Raw genomic sequence first — 12,895 nt, forward strand, 5'->3', positions numbered from 1 at the left:
TGACCAGGGATTGGACCCAGGGCCCTGGCAGTGAAAACACCAAGTACTAACCACTGCACCACAAGGGAATTTCCTAAATATTATTTCTTTTCAAATTGGCAATTAGCTTTCCAACATTTAACTGTCTTCCATTTCCTGAGGATAAAATCTTTGGAGACAATGGAGAAGAAAGCTAATCTGACCCATTCTTTCAAACAGCAAGGGTTTGGGGGATTTCATTGAATACTGGCACTTTGATATGAGCAGAGGGTGCCTAGTGAACACCCTCTGCTTCCTGCGCTTATGAAGCTCACAGGCCACTGGTGCTAGATGGGGGCAGGGATGGTAGCTACCTCCAAGATGGTCATCATCAGTTTTTTTCCTCTCCATATTCACTGTGATATTGCATCATTGAGAGGTACAGTCTATTCTTCCCTTGAATCTGGACTTGCCTAGAATGCTCAGACCAATAGAGTGTGGCAGAAGGATTCTACACTGATGCTGGGCCTGGGCTACAAGAGGACTGACATCCTCTGCCTTGGACTCTTAAGAGTCCTCAGCCACCATGGAAGATGTTTGTGTTAGTCTGCTCTGGCTGCCATAACAAAACACCAGGTTGCATGGCTCAAACACCAGAAACTAATTTTTTCAGTATATTTTCTAGAGACTGGAAGTCCAAGGTCAAGGTGTCAGCAGGAGTGGTTTCTCCTAAGGCCTCTCTCCTTGGCTTGCAGAGAGCCACCTTCTCTTTGTGTTCTCACATGGCCTTTCCCCTGTGCACACTTGGTTAATGGTATTTTTTTTTGATGTTTTCGGGTTTTTGTTGTTGTTGTTGTTGTTGTTTGATTGGGCTAAGTGACTTTATTAGAGAAAGTGAAGATTAATAGAACTTGAGAGTTGGTATCGGGGCCCTTCATCTTGCCAACGGTGGAGACAATACTGACAAAGCGCTGGTTGTACTGCATATGCCTCTTGGCCTGGCCCATCTTCTTCTTTTTCCCTGTTTGGCCACCTTGGGAGGCTGACCTCTTACTTTCCCAGCACCGGCCAGGGAACCACCTCTAAGCATGTGGCCTGCTACTTCCAGAATGCTCAGAGCCTCCACCCCACACTGGTCCAGGGGCGTGCCTGCCAGGAGCACTACTTGAGCGATGCCCTCCAGCGAGGCTACCTGAGCCTTGATTTGGGCAACTGTCTCCTGGCCCGTCACCTCGAAAGAGTGTAGCTCCTGGGTGAGGACAAAGAACTGCACGTCAACTAATCCGTGGCCACCACTGCTGCTACCGCGAAGATGGAGTCTAGAAAGAGCTTTTAGTGGTGGTTATTATTATTATTTTGATGAACGAAGTTTGTAGTTTTGATGACTTCACTTTATCAAGTATTTTTCTTTTTGGTTACTACTTCCTGCAACTCACATCCACATCCAGTCATCATGCTCCAAGGCCCCTAAACCCCACTCACTATGCCCCTTTCTGGTCCATACTAACTCTCCGGTTTTCTCCCCAGGTCCACACTGGCCAGCTCACTTCTCTGCTGAGCGCCCGCCAATTCGGTTGGTTTGCCAGGCACCTTCTAGGGAACAGAGCTCGCATTCTGTGTCCTTTCTGGGAATGAACAAAGGGTGTTCTCTCTTGTCCAGTCGGGGGTCGGTTGCGGATTGTAAGGATCCTTGCGCCTCAATGCCCTAGAGCTTGCAGAGAAGGGCAGAGGGAAGGGAGAGGAGAGAAACGCCAAATTATACCCCGGATGGAGAGGAAAGCCTAGCAAGTTCAGCCAAAGTTGCCGGCTCTACTGATAAAGAAGGTTCAGCTAATGTATAAGCATTAACGTTACCATTGTTTCGGATAAACTCTAAACTGCAAAAGAATGTGATAGCTCGTAAGTGCACGTTCATCATCATTGAAGATTTTACTCACTTAGGGAACACCTACAGGGCTGTCAGGATGGCCGAGTGGTCTAAGGCGCCAGACTCAAGCTGAAATGAGGCTTTCTCAGAGAGAGGTTTCTGGTCCCCGAATGGGGGCGTGGGTTCGAATCCCACTTCTGACAGGTTGCTTTATTTTTCTCCCACTCCAATCACAACCACGTCTCAGCCATTTTTTGTTTCCATTCATACGTCTCTCTGCTTTTCCGTTTAGAGTTCTAACGACGGATCCTCACTGAGATTCGACTCCTTTCTTTTCCGCTTTGGTTGCTACTCATCACGGATCACGCGTTGCTCTGTACTCTGGTTTGTTCATTAAAGGCGCTTTTACTGAACGCTTATTAGTAACCCCGGGGAGTCCTGGGAGAAAAATGAGTCTTGTGCGAACAGAAAGACATGTACACAGACTCGGTGATTACAGGCTGGCCCTGAGCTTACGGGCCTTTGGTACCGTAGTCTCGTGTCCTTTCTCACCGCCCGAACCCATCAAAAATTAAAAGTGCGGAAATTGAAAGCGGGGTGGTTCACGCTGTTACAGGATTGAAGTGTGAAAAGATACACGAAAGGTTCCACCGAGATTTGAACTCGGATCGCTGGATTCAGAGTCCAGAGTGCTAACCATTACACCATGGAACCCCTCTTGGAGCCATTCTCATACAATATCCCCCTGATGTCCCTTTCCTTGCGCCTTTTATTATTTTTTTTAATTGAAGTATAGTATATTAGTTTCAAGTATACAACATAGTGACTCAAAGATTTTTATAGATTTTACTTCATTTAAAGTTATTTTATCCTCGTGCTCTTTAATTTTAATTAATTTTTTTGATGAGCTAAATGTATAGAAAGCAATTGAAACGTGCCACTTTAACCGAAAGCTCTTCCTCTTCTTCCTAACTGATTTTTTTGTTTGTTTGCTTTAATACACGGGGGCATGTTTTTGAGGGATAGGAAATCTCTGCTCTTTCAGCAGAAGGGCGATGGAGAAGCTAAAAGCAAGGATGTGAGATGGGTGGGAGAGGACTTTCACTGATCGTTTCCACCTAGCTTTCTTCCCAGGTTTCTTTCGCTTGATGTCAGGGGCAGGGCACGATCCTGATCCGAGAAAATGGATACCTCTGCTAGTTTTGATTTTGCCTTCGTTTCCGACCCACGCAAAGGCAAACTGGATTTTAATCTTGCCGTTCAAAAGGGAGAAAAAAAAATAACATCTTTCTTTCCCTACATTTTCGCTTATTCCTTCTAGGATACCTGCAGACGCCTCTTGAGCAATCTCGGAGTTTCTTGGTGCTTCCTGCTTAGCTGTAATCATGGGCTTACCATTTTAAAGTCTGTCCTCCTGCTCCGAGAAGCCTAAAGTGCAGGACCGGTACTCATTCTTCTTTGACACCGTAAGGTCTGGTACATACTAAAAGCTTAATCAATGACTAGTTGTATGAATGCTTACAGGAAAGAAAGAATGAATGAATGCATGCATGAATAAACGAACGAGTAAATAAATAATCAGATAACCCAACGTTGAACTTTTTTTGACTGTTTCTTTTTCCTTCTCTCCGTAGGCTAAATCTGACAAGTCTAAAGGGCTCGACTGTTGCCTTTTTGAGGGTGAGAGTTTCCTTTCCAGGTCCTAACTCCCAGGTGGACATTCCAGAGTTCACATGGCCCCACAAATGTGTCCTCAAGTGTGGATGGCCAAGCGAGGACGTCATAGTGCTGGGCATAGTCATTTATTTTTCTAAACTTTAACTGTATTATCATAACATGATTATTTACCCAGTAACTGTTAAGAACAACATATAATAAAGACATCATACATGTAGCATTACTGGAAGAAATACTCAGGTATAAATTACTGCTTTACTCAGTCTAAATATTAATTACTAGCCAGCCATTTTTCATGTGCCTCTGGTAGTCTCTTAATCCCTAAATCATTTTCTGGCATTCATCCTTCTGTTGTATCTCCAACCAAGCAAGGTGCCTGTCAGAAAATAGCTGCTCAGTAAATATGGGTTGCAGTGAATATGTCTTTTGGGAGGTGGAGAGGGAAGCAGTGGAATTCAAAGACTTTTGGCCAGGTCACTATAAAGTTCTCCTAAGTGTCTACCCCTTTCCTCCACGCATATTCTCTCCATTCTATCTTCATGAGCCTTCTAGCTTTAAAAGATGGTCTAAATTATCTCAAATCCAGGTGAATAATGGACCAAGTCTTTCTTCCTCAGTAGAGGTGGGATACATTTTATTCCATGAACTACAAACTTACTTCTTAAAGAAAAATGTCCATTGGTTTTAAAATTACTCCAGAATCTCAAAAGCCCACTATTCAACTATAGGCTTTAAATTGTTCTCTGAGGATAGGCAAGGCAGAAAGGGTATAAATGAATGTCTTTTCAACCTTAGCACATTTATATCATAGGAAAAGATAGCAGGTATAGAGCTGAAAGATAAGACAGATGGCCAGGGGTTGGTTTATTTATTCGTGAATCTGGAGTTCCCAAGCCTGCACTTTTCCCTTGGAATCGCCCATAGCTGGCTTGCAAATATTGCAAGGTGAATGCAAACAAAGACCACTGAGGGGAGTGACTGGGGAAGAGATGACCGTGCCCCACAATCCAGGAGCAATCTGTTCCCTGGCAATCTGAGCAAGAATGGTTTGCAGTTACCTGATAGCAGAGCTGAATCCAGAAAGAGCAAGTCAGTGTGGCATAATCAGCAGTCAAGAGCTAAGTTCAGCTGGAGTGTCCTGTAGAGGTGGGGCTTGAGAACACATGACCCTACCTCAAACTGAAGATCTCAAGGTCTTCCTGGCTTCTCAGCTCTGTATACCTCTCTCACTTCACAAATTAGTAAGATATTCTTTCATGTATTTATTTATTTATTTATTCATTAATACTTACCACAAATATCTATTTAGTTTTCACGATGCGGGGAAGTGAGAGAAATATGGTTCTCTATCTGACAAAACTTATGACGCATGGGGAAAGGCGGACGATTACACAAAAATTTCCAAAAGTTATGGTAAATGCTAAAATAAGTGATGAATCGAGTGATAACAGAGCAAGGTCAATGCAAACCAACAGGAATACCCAATTAGGGGCAGAGTAGGGAAGAAAGTCTGCGGAGGAAGGGATGGCGGAGCAGAGGCCTGCTACAAGCTCCCCAGCAAGTTCCATTTCTCTATTGCGGTATTTATCAGATTGGGATTTTTCTAAAAATTCATTTATGGACTCACGAATTCACTTAGTCGACTTATGAAATAAATATCCACTCATCCTAAAAACTCAAACAAAAGTGGCTAAAGGTATAATTTACAATCTCCCCCTTTCCTATCCTCAGACACTGTTATCACTGGAAACATTTGAAGCGTGTCCTTCTATACATTGTGCTGTTGTAACTGTTCTTTATTTTGGTAACAATATATCTACAATGTCATTCATAGTTCAACTGCATTCTTTACCGTAGAAATTGTGTCATTTTGGGACCATTATGCGTCTAATGCTTGTCTTCTCTACACGGCACCAGGTGAGGGATCCTCTCCCTTGGTCCCGTCCAAATCCCCAGTGCCTAATAGTAATTCTGGTTGAAGACATTAAGGGAGGCTCCCAGGAAAAAGCAACTACCTAGCTGAGGTGTAGAGGAATAAGAAGCTCTGAGGGCAGAGAGAATTGCTTGGCGCAGAAACCGAGGGTGCCCAATGGAAGACAAGAGATGCGCGGAGAAGGGGGGAAACGCCTCTAGATGGTGTGAAGTGAGGGGCAGTTGAGTGGCAAGGCGAGGCGCCTTGTGTAGAGTCGCCACAGCTCAGATCAACATAATTAGGATTCAAAATGTGAAATGAAAAGCCTTCGGGGATGCTGAGAATCGCGACCGGGCAGGACCTGTCTCCAGTTGCAAATGGATACAGGGAGACTAACAGCTACTCATTGGTCCACTGTTTATTGAATAATGTAATAAGTAAGTACTGCTATATCTTCGGGGCCTAAGTACTTAGTAGGTGACACACAGTAGGTGCTAATTTTTCTTTTACATAAACGAATGAATTAAATGAAGGTCTGTTATACTTCAGATATGATGACAATACAATAAGGGAGTAAATACCGCGCAGAGTAGATGCTCATTAACTTTTTGTTAATTGAAATGATCAGTTGCAGGCCTATCATGTGAACACTGTTTTGGGAGACAGTGCGTATGGGTGTTATCTCTGGCCTCTGGGAAAACAGAAGTGGTAGGAGCAGAGGAAACTACCAGAACTTGGAGTTATGAGAACTGTGTACATTGGGCACGAAAGAGTACTACTCCGACAAAGGTGAGGGGCAAAAGCACCTTGGCAGCGGTGGGATTCGAACCCACGCCCCCGAAGAGACTGGAGCCTTAATCCAGCGCCTTAGACCGCTCGGCCACGCTACCTCTCTCAAGACACTGTTTTACGTGCATGTCATCTGACCCAAACTGCGCCCCTTTCAGGTCCTTCTCCACACCCCCACCCCTGACCCCGCCACTCTGAGCTGTTCCCGCGGGCCCTTCCTGCACACTTGACCCCCGCTTTCTCGTGGCTCCCAGGTTCACCGTGAACCGCGACGCCACAGGTGGCGCGGGAGGAGGCTCCTGCCCCGTCTGTCATCAACATAGGAAAAAGCAGTCACGCAGACTGAGTGTTTCAGTGGATGCTGTGGGCTCCAGATCCACTTGGACCCTAGGGTGTAAGCCCCCGGATTTTAGGAGTGAGCGGGTCCGGGCGTTTGGTTTGAGCCCGGGAGCTGCTAAGGAGAAACGAGGAAAGAAATCTTGAGGCCCCCTCCCTTCCCTGCCCTCCTTCATCCATCTCAGGAGACCAAGCTCCTCCATGTAACCTCACGAGGGAGGCAAAGAGTGCGGTCCTTGTTATTTAAGTCTTGTTTGCCTTTCAGAAGGTAGCCCATCTCCGCAGGTCCTGGTCGTACCGAACAGAAGTTCTGCAAAAGTCCGGACTCAGCTGCCCTCACCGTCCCTAAAGTCTTCGGAGGAAAGTTTGCAGGGAAACAGGGCTGGGCTGATATTCGGGCCGTTACCTTGTGCTGCGTCGCTTTGCCATCCAAACTTAGACTATTTCAGACGCGAATTAAACCATGGTTTCTCCTTCATCTAAAACACTGTGATTCAGAAAATTCTAAAATGATTTTCTTCTAATAAAGTTGGTAGATATTTTGGGTAGGTGGGAGGAACAGTTGCCTCCTTAGCGCAGTAGGCAGCGCGTCAGTCTCATAATCTGAAGGTCCTGAGCTCGAACCTCAGAGGGGGCAACCTTAGACTTTTTTTCCTTCTGTATGTATTAAAAAAAAAATTCGAGGAAATTGCTTTGATGAAAGTGAACGGGTAATTTTTTGTTTTGCAGAAGCATGTAATGTTCAGATACAAAATAGTAATTTTTAGTAAGATTAAATACTCCTAAAGTCTTTCTATACCAATTGTGGATAAAGCTAGGAGATTTTTAGGCTGATTTTCCGATATGCTTGGCAATTGTCTTTGTTACAAAAATATTAAGGTCAAGAAACTTGCTAGTTGAAAGGGAGAAGGGGATGGAGGGTTATACTGGGGATGTGGAAGGTGTAGTATGATGTGCAAAAAACATTTTTATTAATTATTGATTATCTTTTGCCATTCTTCTGGAATTACCACCAGATCACCAACGACATCTTACGTGAAAAAGAAAAAAACATTTTCCCCCTCAGTCTCTTTGCGTCGGACTTCTTTTCTTGCTTCCAGTGCCCTTGACTGGGTTTCTAGGTCATCCAAATTGCAAAATACAGGAAAGAGTAACATGAGAAATAGGAAACAAAGAAACAAGAAGAACTGATATTTAGAGAGACAGGATAAGCACCTGACTCAAATAAAAACAAGCAAGAATCAAAACAGAAATAAAGACACAGATGTAGAGAACAAATGTATGGATGGGAAGGGGGGTGGGATGAATTGGGAGATTGGGATTGACATATATAGAGTACTATGTATAAAATAGATAACTAGTGAGAACCTACTGTATAGCACAAGGAACTCTACTCAATGCTCTGTGGTGACCTAAATGGGAATGAAATCCAAAAAAAGAGCAAATATATATATACATATAGCTGATTCACCTTGCTGTACAGCAGAAACTAACATAACATTGTAAAGCAGCTGTACGCCAATAAAAATTAATTTTAAAATAAAGCAAGATTGATATTTAATATCCAGCTCTTAACATCTCAGCTTATTGAGTGGGAGGTATTGAACAGATATTTATTGAGCACCTACTATGTACCAAGTACTGTTCAAAGCTGTGTCCCTTGCTGTTAATCCATTCTCTCTCAGCTTCAAATTCACCCTCTTCTGCGATGCTGGCGCTGGCCATATGCAAATTACATATCTAAAATTTTGCTGGTTGATTTTCTCTTAGGTTCTGTTAATAAGAGGAACCAGAAGGAGACTGCAAGGCAGGAGAAGAGATGAGGAACTATTTTCTGAATTTTGCTATTCTAGTCAGGGTCACTCCAACAATGGTAGTTGATTCCAACCATCATTCTCTTTATACTTTTCCTCGGAGGCCCCAACTCCTTCCCTTTTTTCCCCTCAGCCCTAGAAGGTGGTAGTTACTTTCCATGGTTATTATCTCTGGGTTACCACAGTGTTCTCAGCTGAAGTCCCTGGTGTTGTTTCTGAACTAGACCTTGACTGATACATAGGGCTGAGGGATACCACACTGTACACAACAGAAAATACTCCTGATCTCATGGAGTTTACTATGCTTGAGTGGGACATGGCAGACAAAGCACATCTGGATTTCTAACAGCAATGTCAGGAGATCTGATCTGAATGCAATCAGCTGGACAAGTTTTTGGATTCCCTTTGCATATTCCCAGTTATCTCACATTGACTATTGGTGGGGAGGTCACATTCTCCCAAGATTCACCTTTTTTTTTTGTCTAATCACCCAAGTCAGATAAAGAGCAGAGCAAACACTCCACGCTTTCCAGAGAGCTGTCAAAAGATTCAAAGAGCCTTTTCCTATTCTGCTTTATTTCTGTCTTTCCAAATAAAGGGCTTATTAGGGCAATGAGCTACCAAGAGAAATGAATTATTTTGACACCTCTTCCTCTCTAGGTCCCCAGGAAGAGTCTGGGCCCAAATCTGCTGCTTCTTTCCAAATGTTCCCAGTCTCTGCACCATTCCCTGACAATGCCATATAGCCAGTAGGCCAAGTCTACGTAGCTACACAATAGCCTAATTTGTGTTTTCCTATCATCTCTTGCCCCACACTGACACATTCTTTACTTGAAACCAGCTTAATCTTTTAGAAATCATCTCTGAGCATGTTGTTCCTCTCTGCTTAAAATCACCAGTGAGTTTATATTCCTGCAAGGATGAGGTCGGTACTCTGCACTCTCAGCCATAACCTCTGAGCTTGTCAGCCTCTGATCTGCCCCTGCCTTTCTGTTCACCTTGCCCCACACTTCCATCAATACCAAGATATCTGCACTCAAGCACCTCAAGCCTTCTTTAACGTCTCTGAAAGTTTTCTGCTCTTTGCTCTTGCTGGAATGCTGGAGCCAAATTTTTGTTTAATGTATTATTATAAAGGCTTTGGTTCCCAGTTTAAACATCACGTCCTGGGGAAAGTCTTCTCTGACCCCCTGGAAGAGGTCACCTCCCTTTATAATCCACTGTCTTGGAGATATAGGTGCATATTTTTGTCTTATCTTTATTTTCTACCTCTATGTTCCCTTTATCCTGATTTAAGTCTAGTAACATTTTTCATTTTATCTTATTACAGTGAAGTTGTGTAGACCACCTCAAATTCATTTTGAATAGTGGCATGAATAAATATGTAATTAGAAAAGTACCACATGATGACTATTGTTTTAAACCCAAGTTTTGAGGAAGAAATGTCTATTGCAGGATTTAAGAGAGGAAAGTGGATGAGAGATTCAGTGATTTTTCTAAGGTGACACAATGAAAACAATTAAATTTGATATTCCAATTGATCTGTTTTACAATAAAAGTGATAATGATGATAACACCTAACTGTCATCAAACTGTTAGCACATCCCAGACACTATTCCAAAAATTTACTGGTATTATCTCATTTAATTTGGAAACTCCAATCATGAGAGTATATTTATTTGTTTCTCTACACATCTCAGTAACCTATACTTTTCCTTGAGAGCATTTGTCACAATGGCTGTTTAAACGTTTGTGGTGTAATTCATCATTTAAAAGGCTGACTCTCCCTTCTAAAGGGTAAACTCCACGAGGGCAGAGGTGGTGGCTTTCCACTGCTGTAAACTGAGGCCAAAGCAGAGCTCCTTGCTCAAAGTAAGTTCTCAAAACCTAGTTGTTAAGAGCTCTTTGTGCTAGGCATTCTTAAGGTCTGGGGGGGAGACAGGAGCACAAACTGTGAAGATGAAGGACAAGGTGGTCCAGGTGATTATACAACTTTTAGAAGTGATTGTTTAGATTATGTTAGTCAAATACAGGAGTTATTTTTTTCTTATGACCTGGGGGCAGAAATAGTTGTAAACCATATTCAAAGAGGCAAGGATGCTATTAGGAATAAAGAAAAGGAACATGAACAGAAGTGGAACTTTGTCCATGTACTTTTCTTCAAACTAGGATAATACGTGAAAGAAAAGACTTTTCAGGGAGCCCGGATAGCTCAGTCGGTAGAGCATCAGACTTTTAATCTGAGGGTCCAGGGTTCAAGCCCCTGTTCGGGCGATGCTTTTAGCATCCAGTTATGACTCCGCCTTTGAAAAGTGTGCATCGCTTCACACGGGTGACCAGCAAATGTGGGTATGAATAGACAGTACCTCTACAGTAAGATAAAGGGAGCTAGCCTTTAAGGAGAACTATGGACTACGTGGCTTTGTACCGAAACCAGAGTGAAGTAAGAGTTGGTTGGTTAATAAGTGGCTGAGGGAGGCTTTTCATAAAGCTAACAACACTATCTAACCAATGATGATGTAGCCTTATGTAGAAAAATATACTATGATCAGAACTCCGTTGTTTCTATCTCTTCCCAGAGGCAGCCAACCTACAACTTGGCTTGGCTTGGCTTTTTGGTGATGAATGTACCAGACCATCAGTGCCTGATATCATAGGCAATATCATATTAATAGTCATTAATGTTTTATTACTTCTATTACTCTGATTACAGATGCACAGAGCAATCTTCTAATGTTTGCTTTCCACTATACAGCTTATTTTACGTGGGAAAGAATATGCTGATCAACCATCAGTATGGCAATAATATGTTCACACTCTGGCTTGGTGTGGGAAGACATTCTGGAACCTTTTTGAAACATTGAAAATGTTGAAGTATGTGGGCCGAGCGATGGGATTCAGAATGTCCTGCTTGAGCAGTGGAGGAGCTGAGGGTGCGGGGCGTGGAGACTAATATCACCCTGTTTGGTCCTGAAGGATGGCTGGTTAGCCAAAGACGGGTAAGATTCCTCAGAGGAGGAACAACCTAAGACAGGCACAGCTGCAGAGGGGCCAGCAGGGGTGGTGCATAGAACCTTCCTTATATCACCGTGTTTGGCCCTAGAGGATGACTAGTTAGCCAGAGACGGGTAAGATTCCTCAAGGGAGGAACAACCTAAGACAGGCACAGTCGCAGAGGGGCCAACACGGGTGGGGCACAGACCCCTAATATCTGAGAGAGGTCTCCTGCCCCCAGGGCTGTTTTGCTCTCCACCCCCAGCTCAAATCCACACCTGCTCAACTCAGACCCAGGAAGTAAACAAAGATAATTGCCTCAGTCATGTGAGGCCTTTGATTGTTTATGAGTGTAACCTGAGAATGTTAGCCCACGAACTCAATAAAAGCAACCTGGGATAAGTCAGCAGGGCTCTTGATCCTAGAGGTCTTGAGTCCCCCGGTCCCATCTTTCTCTTCAGTCTGTGTCTGTGTGTTCTTCAAGCTTGCGGCACCCGTCACTCACCTCGAGTCGCCGAGCTGGTCTCGGCAGCTTGGAATGTCTCTGACATTTGGTTATTGTGAGTCAGTCCTGTAAGCCTGAAAAAATCTGGGTGAATTAAAAAAAAAAAAGTTTCTGACTCTACAAAGGAGAGGAACAGATTCAGAATAGTGGCTCCAATGAGAATCAAGATTCTCTAAGGAACTACCTCAACAGCCAGATAAGCCAGCTCCTTGGCCTCTCCACAATTTTTAACTGGATCTCTTAAAGTGTAGCAGATGCAGGCTCTTGGAATCAGAGGCTGAGGGTCTAGAAGACACTGTTAAGATGTTTCCCAGTGTATGCCTCTTTCATTCTGCACCAGAATGAACTGTAGAGAGAACTATCCTGAAATACATATTGTCTGAGGTCCAGATATTTAGCAGGAGCAGCCTAAATATTGCCCTCTCTTTTTTCCAGCACAGACTGGGCCAGAGAAGTATGCCTGCAGGATGAACTTCAGTAGTGTGACTTATGTGGGGATTACTGCAAAAATCCAAATTTGAGATGTTGATCACTTCAAGTAATATAGTGGTAGGTAATATGGCAATGCCAACCCCCCCTCCAAAGAAAACCCAAAACAAAACCAGAGTAACATTTAATATTCTAATTAATTTCACAAGTGTTTATTGTTTGTCAGATACTGTGTTAGGCACTGGAAGTACAGGATTGGATAAAACAGACATACTTAATATGTCTGTTTTAAAACAGATAAAAGACATACCAGTGATAAAACAGACATACAAACCACTGAATTTAAGGCTCCCCCTAACCCGGTATGACCTCATGTTAGTTTACCTAATTACATCTACAAAGACTCTATTTCCAAATAAGTTTGCATTCTGAGGTTCTGGGTGGGCATACATTTTTGTGGAACACTACTCAGTGTCCTACGGATGGGAAACCAGCTGGGACCAGATTAGATAGGGAGACCAGGGCAAGGAGATTGAATGTGTATGTGAAGAGGAAACAAGAAGACTTACAGAGAAAATTGAATGTCAGATTTTCATATATCTGTCCATTCCTTT

General features: G+C 43.3%; 5 non-coding genes and 1 pseudogene across 5 annotated transcripts; 3 read left to right on the top strand and 3 right to left on the bottom strand.

Annotated features, from left to right (window-relative positions):
- Nucleotides 1-830: 830 nt before the first annotated feature.
- Nucleotides 831-3,212, bottom strand: LOC130830824 (FAU ubiquitin-like and ribosomal protein S30; annotated as a pseudogene).
- TRNAL-CAA (transfer RNA leucine (anticodon CAA)) lies at nucleotides 1,917-2,028 on the top strand. The gene is made up of 2 exons: nucleotides 1,917-1,954; nucleotides 1,983-2,028. It is a non-coding gene; the product is annotated as a tRNA-Leu (tRNA).
- TRNAQ-CUG (transfer RNA glutamine (anticodon CUG)) lies at nucleotides 2,468-2,539 on the bottom strand. The gene has a single exon. It is a non-coding gene; the product is annotated as a tRNA-Gln (tRNA).
- A 3,010-nt stretch (nucleotides 3,213-6,222) lies between the features above and the next one.
- TRNAL-AAG (transfer RNA leucine (anticodon AAG)) lies at nucleotides 6,223-6,304 on the bottom strand. Its single transcript has one exon. It is a non-coding gene; the product is annotated as a tRNA-Leu (tRNA).
- A 799-nt stretch (nucleotides 6,305-7,103) lies between these two features.
- TRNAM-CAU (transfer RNA methionine (anticodon CAU)) lies at nucleotides 7,104-7,176 on the top strand. The gene has a single exon. It is a non-coding gene; the product is annotated as a tRNA-Met (tRNA).
- A 3,378-nt stretch (nucleotides 7,177-10,554) lies between these two features.
- On the top strand, nucleotides 10,555-10,627 carry TRNAK-UUU (transfer RNA lysine (anticodon UUU)). The gene has a single exon. It is a non-coding gene; the product is annotated as a tRNA-Lys (tRNA).
- Nucleotides 10,628-12,895: the final 2,268 nt, after the last annotated feature.

Source organism: Hippopotamus amphibius, chromosome 11 (genome assembly GCF_030028045.1).
Source record: "Hippopotamus amphibius kiboko isolate mHipAmp2 chromosome 11, mHipAmp2.hap2, whole genome shotgun sequence".
NCBI classification, from domain to species: domain Eukaryota; kingdom Metazoa; phylum Chordata; class Mammalia; order Artiodactyla; family Hippopotamidae; genus Hippopotamus; species Hippopotamus amphibius.